General features: G+C 38.8%; 1 non-coding gene across 1 annotated transcript; it reads left to right on the top strand.

Moving 5' to 3' along the window:
* Positions 1-3185: 3185 nt before the first annotated feature.
* Positions 3186-3292, top strand: LOC141694394 (small nucleolar RNA R71). Its single transcript, XR_012563706.1, has one exon. It is a non-coding gene; the product is annotated as a small nucleolar RNA R71 (small nucleolar RNA).
* The last annotated feature ends 5717 nt before the right edge of the window (positions 3293-9009 follow it).

Here is a 9009-nt window from a genome sequence, read left to right as displayed (position 1 = left end):
TGATATTGTGGAAAGAAAGACCGTGACGACCCGGATCCCCGACCCCGGATCTGGGGGTGTTACAGTGTAGTTCATTTGAGCTCCATTTAGAGTCTTACTAGCATAGTAGACCATATGAAAAATATTATTCTTGCGCTGCCCAAGAACTGCTCCCACCGCATTATCACTCGCATCACACATCATCTCAAAAGGCTCTGTCCAATCAGGTGCCGTTATAACTGGTGCTGTTATCAAACTCTTTCTGAGAGTCTCGAATGCCGCCAAACATTCATCATCAAATTTTAAAGGCACATCCTTCTCGAGCAAGTTGCACAACAACTTAGATATCTTCGAGAAGTCCTTAATGGAACGCCGATAAAAACCACATGACCAAGAAAACTACGAATTCCTTTCACAGAAATAGGGGGTGGAAGATTTTCAATGACTCCCACCTTGGCTTTGTCCACCTCTAGACCCTTTCTAGAGACCTTATGCCCAAGAATAATGCCTTCATGCACCATAAAGTGACATTTTTCCCAATTGAGCACCAAATTAGTTTCCACACACCTTTTGAGCACCGCACGAAGATTATTCAAACATTCGTCATACGAATGTCCAAAGACGGAGAAGTCGTCCATGAACACTTCGACATTATTTCCAATCATATCAGAGAATATAGCCATCATACATCTCTGAAAAGTGGCAGGTGCGCCACATAAGCCAAACGAAACTCTGAAAAAAGCGAACGTGCCAAATGGACAAGTGAAGGTAGTCTTTTCTTGATCCTCCGGTGCAATGCAAATCTGATTATACCCTGAATAGCCATCTAGAAGACAATAATACTCATGTCCGGCCAACCTGTCAAGCATCTGATCAATAAATGGAAGAGGGAAGTGATCCTTTCTCGTGGCCTTGTTCAACTTTCTGTAATCCATGCATACCCTCCATCCTGTGACTGTTCGAGTGGGGATGAGCTCGTTCTTCTCATTTGCTACCACAGTAATACCTCCTTTCTTAGGTACACATTGCACGGGGCTCACCCAAGAACTGTCAGAAATAGGATATATGATTCCTGCATCCAGCCACTTCAAAATTTCTTTCTTCACCACTTCTTTCATGATAGGATTAAGTCACTGTTGTTGCTCAACAGTTGGCTTACTACCTTCTTCTAGCAGAATTTTATGCATGCAGTACAAAGGGCTGATCCCTTTGATATCTGTTATAGTTCATCCAATAGCCGATTTAAATTCTCTCAAAATCCTCAAGAGCTTGTCCTCCTCATTACCTGAAAGGTTAGATGCAATAATAACAGGTAAAGTAGATGCATCACCTAAAAAGGCATACCTCAAGTGTTCAGGCAATGGTTTAAGCTCCAAAGTAGGTGCTTCCTCAATAGATGGTTTGAGCTTTCTTTCATCATTCTTGAGATCAGAAGTACCAAGAGATTCGAATGGCATGTCTAGCTTTCGCCTCCAAGGAGAAGCATTTAGATATTGTAGTTGCTCATTGCCATCCTCATCATCACTGTCAAACTCCCCTACTAAGGCTTTCTCTAATGCGTCAGACATTAGCATATGATCAAGTTCTGAAGTTACCGCAGAATTAATCAAATCCACCTTTAAGCACTCCTCGTCTTCTGTAGGGAATATCATCACTTTGAATACATTGAATGTCACATCTTGATCCTGTACCCTCATAGTAAGTTCACCTTTCTGCACATCTATCAAGGTACGGCCTGTATCTAAGAAAGGTCTTCCCAAGATTATGGGGATCTTCTTATCTTCCTCGAAATCCAAAATGACAAACTCTGCAGGGAAGAAGAGCTTATCCACCTTTACTAACACGTCCTCCACTATGCCTCGTGGATATGTAATAGAACGATCAGCCAATTGTAGAGACATGTTGGTGGGCTTTGGATCAGGCAAATTCAACTTTTTGAAGATAGACAACGGCATCAGATTGATGCTTGCTCCCAAATTGCACAGGCATTTATCAAAAGACAACTTGCCAATGGTGCAAGGAATGGTGAAGCAACCTGGATCTTTAAGCTTTGGAGGTAATTTCTGTTGCAGCACAGCACTGTACTCTTCCGTTAGAGCAACGGTCTCAGGGTCATCCAGTTTCACCTTCCTTGAAAGAATACTCTTCATGAATTTCGCATAACTAGGAATTTGCTCCAGAGCCTCAGCGAAAGGTATGTAGATGTGAAGTTTCTTGAACACCTCCAGAAACTTATCGAACTGCTTATCCATTTTTTTTTGCAATCTCTTAGGGAAAGGTGGTGGAGGATAGAGCTGTTTCTCCCCTGTATTACCCTCAGGCAGAATGTGTTCAACAGTAGTCTTCCTTGGTTCCGCCGTTTTCTCCTTTTGCTTCTCTTCTTCATCACCAACTTTAGCTTCTCCGTCTTTTGCTTTTTCAGCATCAGCAACTTTTCCAGACCTTAAGATAATAGCCTTGACTTGCTCTTTAGCTTCCTTCCTGCCAGGCACTTCAGTATCACTAGGAAGTGTGCCAGGTTGATGATTGAGCACTACATTGGCTATTTGACCGATTTGATTTTCCAAGGTCTTGATAGAAACAGCCTGACTTTTGCACAACAGTTTGAGTTCCTCGAAATCAGCACTAGAAGGTGGAACAACACCTCCTTGTTGAGGATATGATTGCCTTTGAACATACTGCTGTGGTTGCTGGAATCCAGGTGGATTAAACTGTTACTTACGCCTTGCTGATATGGTTGCTGAATAGCATTCTGAGTATTGCTCCAGCTGAAATTGGGATGATTTCTCTTGTTAGCATGATAAGTAGCTGGCACAGGCTGCTGCGGTCGCTGATAATTGTTCATATACTGAACAGATTCATTAACAAGAGAACACTAATCCGTAGCATGAGAACCTGCACAAAGCTCACAGACCATAGCTATCTGATTGACTCCATAGGTGGCTAAAGAATCGACCTTCATAGACAGCGCTTAAAGCTGCGCTGCAATAGCTGTAGCTGCATCAACTTCCAGAATACCTGCTACCTTCCCAGGCATCATCCTTTGAGTTGGGTTTTGATGCTCATTTGCAGTCATAGTTTTAAAAAGATTATAAGCCTCAGTATAGCTTTTGGCCCACAAAGCGCCTCCAGCTGCTGCATCGAGCATGGGCCGAGATTGGGCCCCCAAACCATTATGGAAACCAGTGATCACCATCCAGTCAGGCATACCATGATGTGGACACTTTCTCAACATCTCCTTGTAGCGCTCCCAAGCTTCGCACATAGATTCTGTTGGTTGCTGCGCAAACTGAGTAAGAGCACTCCTCATAGCTGCAGTCTTCGCCATTGGATAGAACTTTACCAGAAACTTTTGTGCAAGATCTTGCCAAGTAGTAATGGACCCAGCTGGTTCAGAATGTAACCAGTCCTTAGCTTTATCCCTCAGAGAGAATGGGAAAAGCCTCAGCTTGATAGCCTCATCAGTCACACCATTATATTTGAAAGTACTACAGATCTCGACAAAATTCCTGATGTGCATATTGGGGTCTTCAGTTGCAGCACCTCCGAAAGAAACATAATTCTGCACCACCTGAATAGTGCCCGACTTGATTTAAAAGTGTTAGCCTGAATAGCCGGATGAAGGATGCTTGACTGAATGTCATCAATTTTAGGCCGAGAAAAGTCCATAAGAGCTGGATCTTCCGGAACTATATGATCACCCATGATTACTGGTTCTTTCTGCTCACTCTCTTTATCCGAATCTTCAAAATCTATCTTCTCCGGAATATCAGGAACTGAGTCTGTCTCCTTAGCCGTATCTAAAGTCCTCTTGCGAGTACGAGAACATGTTTGCATAAACGCTCGCTAAAGTACCTGAAACACAACCTGTAATACCCGGGATATATCGTGTAATTATTTTGCTATTATATAATTATTATGTGTGTTCAGTATCCATTCTGTGAGCTAATTGTTAAGTGTTATCTATACTTGAATATTCAAAAATAATATTAATTGAGTATTTTAATTTTTATATGTTCAAAATAAAATATAGATAATTGTCATATCTTCCTAATTATTTTTATGTTGGTTTATGGATTTATAAGAATCATATGAAATTTCTAAAATCTTTTTTCGGGTAATTAAAATCTATTTTATAAAAACGGGAACCAACCGACGTCAACCGTTGTTACGTTTTTGGAACCCGAAACTCTTTCGAGAACTCCTTCCTAACCGAATTGTAATATTCCGAGCATATTCCATGTTTCGACTTTTTCGATCCGGCGTACGGTTTGTCCTGCGCGGGTCCCGGCACAACATTTTCGATACAATATTCGTTTCGGTAAATCAATAAAACCCGTATTTTCGATAAACGGGAGCTTTTTATTAAGCTATCACAATTATCACTTCGTAATACATGTAACCAGGCGCTGAGACCAAGACCGCAGTACAAATTGTATTGATTTGGATAATTATCCCGAAAACCGATACCGTTTGGATCAGTTTTTACAAATAAACGTACCGTTTTATATCCGGAATGATCCAACGGGATACTAATTTTCCGTAATTATATATAGCCTTTTACCGTATTTTATTTCGTATCAAAATCATTTGCAGACAGATAATTATATAATTTTCAGAGAAAAACCCTAATTTCCTAAAACTGTTCTAAGAATCAAACAAGCATTTGGAGGTGTTATTGAATTCGGTTTGGAAAGCTCGAGTAACCAATCTGAAGGTCTTGAAGAGCTCTACCAGATTCTGTAATCCATACACCTGCAGAAATCAAGGTTATCTTTCTAAAAATTTATTTATTTTCGAATTTATTTTTATTAAAAATATGAATTTTTGTTCGGATGATTGTTTGTATGATTTGATGATTGCATGTTGTAGAGCTTGTTTTCCTGATGATTTTCATATGTCATACGTCTGATTTGGAGTTCAATAACATGTTCAAATTTGAGTTTGATTTTCGAATTTTAAAATTAGGGTTTATAACTCGTATGAATGTTCTTAATTGAAATTTGGGGGTTTCTTATTCTGTGATAGATTGATGTTGTGTTACAGTGGGTTGTGTTCTCTGTGAAATTTGCAATCTAGCCGTATAAGTTTCATGAACCAACGAGGTCTGTAGAGAAGGGAGTTGTGTTTTGAAGTTTTTCGATGTTCGCCGGAAACTGGAAAATTTCACGGCCAAATTCCGGCCAACTCAGGGATTGTTAGGATGAATTGATTGCATGGTTGTGTTCCTGGTGTTATGTAGATGTGATCTGGAGGTGATGGTGGCCTGAGCATCCCTGGAAAGTGTTCTCCGGCCATCCCCGACTGTTTTCCGGCGACCCCCTGGAAAATTACAGTTTAGTACCTATAGTTTTGAAAACGATGCAGTTTGGTCCCTGTAGTTTCCAGACTTTGCAAAAATTGGATTTCTGTTTTAAAAATGTTTAAAAATCATATTTCCTATTTATTTTTATTATAAAAATTCATTTTTAATTTCTAAAAATTCTAAAAATTATTATTTTAATTCTGAAAATTATTTTTAATTCACAAATAAATCTAAATTAATTAGTTAATTAATTTCAGTTAATTTCTAATTGATTAATTGGTCAATTAATTCGAAAATTAATTGATTAATTAATTTAATTAATTATTAATTAATTATTAATTAATTATTTAATTAGATTTAATTATTTAAAAATGATTTAAAAATTCTGAAAAATAGTTTCGAGCTTTAAAGTATTATTCTAAATTATTTCCAAGGCTCGATAATTATTCTGAAATTATTTCGGAGCCAGAATTGGCCAACCGAACCCTGTTTATTAACCCGAAATTGATCCAACGACCCGTTTTAATTCCGAAAAATGTTTTAAAAATCATTTTTAAATACCAGAAAGCCTATTTATGACCCGAGACTTCTTTATAAACAATATATCATTGATTACGTGATGTATTATGTGCTATATGTGACTTGTTAATTGACTATCGGTCTATATATTCGGTGTTTACTTGATTATTGCATAACTTTCAATCCGTTAATCGGATTTGGGTAAAACGAAGAGTAGATAGAAGTATGTGTTGAATATAATTCCATGAGTAAATTATTGATAGATGCTTATGATATGTGAGCAGAAGAGGCAAGACGTAGGAAAGGGAAACAGATAGTTGAGGAGTAAGACGCTTTTGATTGGAAACGAGTGCAGTGTAGTAAGCTAATATCAGGCAAGTGTTCTGAACTTTCTCGAGATATTGTAGTATTTGATAGTCAGATTGATATTGCAAGTGCTTTGAAGCACTGAAACCTAAACTCTGATTCCAGTTATTGTTCTTGAGCCATAAACCTTATTCTTTCTAGACCATTGATTGTTGTATACCTAAACACAAATCTCAAGTATACGATATTACTCCACAAATACATGTAAACAAAATCCCAAACACTGAACTGAATTACTTGTACATTCAATCCTTGTATCCTATGCTTTGAAAGCCTAAATCTTTGAAACCCTGAAATGTTGATTCCTTTGTTATCCAATTCTTTCATTACCCAGTATCCAAGCTTTTAAATTGCCTTATTGATCCTTACAAGGATTGAAACCCTTTCATTGTTAAACATTTATTGTTGTTAATGATTTCGGTTATTGTTTATTATTCCATATTCTGTTATTATGTTAGAATTGGATTGTTTTTATAAAATTGTGGACCAGATTCGTGGTCAGACCATATAATGGTCAAGTTAGGCCAATGTGTGCCTTGGATCCAGTAGTTAGAGCAATGCTGTGTGCCTTGCTCGGGGTTAGTGCGTGACTGATCAGCAGCCTAACCTTGGTTTTTAAATTAAAAGTATAATATCCAATGCTAAATCATAATCCATTGTTCACTTGATATCATAATCATATTCACCTGATGATCATTATTCTCAGTTTTGTCATTGTGACTTGCTGAGCTAGTTAGCTCATTTGTGCGATGTTGTTTATATTCTTTCCAGTTAAAAAGGAACCAGTTGGTAGAAAGGATCCCCAGTCCAGCGCGAGAGCTAGGGGTTCAGGTTGAGAAAGCTGAGCTAGTAGGCTTCTTTTGGGATAAATTAAGTTTGTGAAAGTTTGTAATAATGTTTAATACTTAGTTTGAGTTTGAAATAGTTGGGATTTGAACGGTTTGTAATATATTAGTGTGTTTGGCTTGTGTGCATACTTTAACCTGTTGCGGTCCGTGGTGGTTGGTAAGTAGGGTCACTGCATATATTATTATTATCTTTATTATTATTATAAGCAGGTTATAATTAAGGTGTGTGTGTGGACCCCAAACTTCTGACCCGGGTTTGGAGGGCGCCACAGGTTTGGTATCAGAGCTACAGGTTATAAGTCACTGACAGAAGCCTAGGTTGACGGGAATGGGTAGAGGGATAGGATTAGAAGTAAGGTATAGGATGATAGAACGTCGAGAGGTTGAGTGTTATGGTATAACCGGTATTAGTATAGTTTGCGTCGTGGTACGAGATTCTTATATTACGATATGATTTCAGATAGCAGAGATGGCCGACTCTTTTATTCCCGTATCAGCTGATCACTCAGAGCCTTCAGTTGGAGCACCAGCATCGGTTCCACGTCCTGTTATTTCACCAGCATTGGCTATTCTACCTCCACCGGTGTTGCAGCCCGTACCATTACAGGCTATTCCACCTCCAGGCATGAGGCCACCTGTCAGAGGACCCCCACCAGCTGATTCAGATTCCACTGGGCATTCAGTAGCGAGTGCCCCATTCCAGTCTACATTGCCCCCAGTTCCTTATTACCGGTATGAGGCTCTTCTATTGGAGCGTGATTCCTTGTTGGCTCAGATTAGAGAGTTACAACATATCATCAGGACTACAGATGTTGATCGTGGTGTGAGGGAGCTTCGAGAGGAGATTCATGTGACACGGAGGGTTCTTGAGGCTAGGTTACATGGAGCTACACTACCTGGCAGAGGCCCTGATGCACTGTTGGGCTGGGCTACTGAGGTCATGGAGGACTTTGAGAGGCTGGCAGGACCAGAGTTTCCTTGGAGCTGAGTTAGAGATTCTGAGATGGAGATGCTGAGCAGTGTTGTTATGATTATGTAGTATGTACAGTAGTGTATAGTGTGTATCAGTAGACTTTTGAGTTGTATTTATAGACTAGCGATGCTGACTAGTGAGTAGGTTGTTGTACCCTTTTTGCTTTTACTTTCGAAGCGTCTTTACGCTTGTACTACCTAAAACTTTTGATCTATATATCAGTATTTTTTTTCCTTTCCAACACTGTCATTTACTTTATTGCACCTGTTTTACTTTACCTTATTTATTGCACCAGTATACCCTGTGATACCATGTACCCTGTTTTCCATAACTGTTTATATTCTGTAAAGAAGCATGTAATTTACTTAGTTATAACTGTTTTCAAAAAAAAAAGAAAAGAGATATTCCTGTTTTACAAAACTTTTCTTTTATACAAAGATTTGATTCAAAAGCTAAATAAATTGATTGATTCTTTACAGAAAATGCCTCCCAGAAGAAATACCCGCACCAACACCCAGAATGAAGAAACCAACAACAACAACAATAACAACCAAGATGATACAAACCAGAATGTGAACCCAGGACCCATGGACCCAGCAATAGCCCAGATTCTTCAAATCTTGGCCCAACAAACAGTTCACCTGGCACAACAACAGCAGAGACAGACCAATCCCCAGGTAACTTTCAAAACTTTTCAGGCAGTAAACCCACCAGAATTCAAGGTTTCCTTAGAGCCAATTGAAGCAAATGTGTGGTTTAAGGAAATAGAGAAGGCATTTGCCTTGGTAAAAGTGAAAGAGGAGCAGAAGGTTGAATTTGCAAGTTACTATCTGAAGAATGAGGCCACCTATTGGTGGGAGATGGTGAAGACATTGGAAAGCACAGATGTTATTACTTGGGAAAGGTTTAAGGAATTGTTTTTAGAAAAGTATTTTCCTCAGTTTGTTCAGGATCAAATGGAGCTGAAGTTTTTAGAATTAAAGCAATGGAACATGTTGGTAACATATTATGAGGGGAAG

Source organism: Apium graveolens, chromosome 10 (assembly GCF_009905375.1).
Source record: "Apium graveolens cultivar Ventura chromosome 10, ASM990537v1, whole genome shotgun sequence".
Classification (NCBI taxonomy): Eukaryota; Viridiplantae; Streptophyta; class Magnoliopsida; order Apiales; family Apiaceae; genus Apium; species Apium graveolens.
This window is presented reverse-complemented; position numbering and strand designations above follow the sequence as displayed.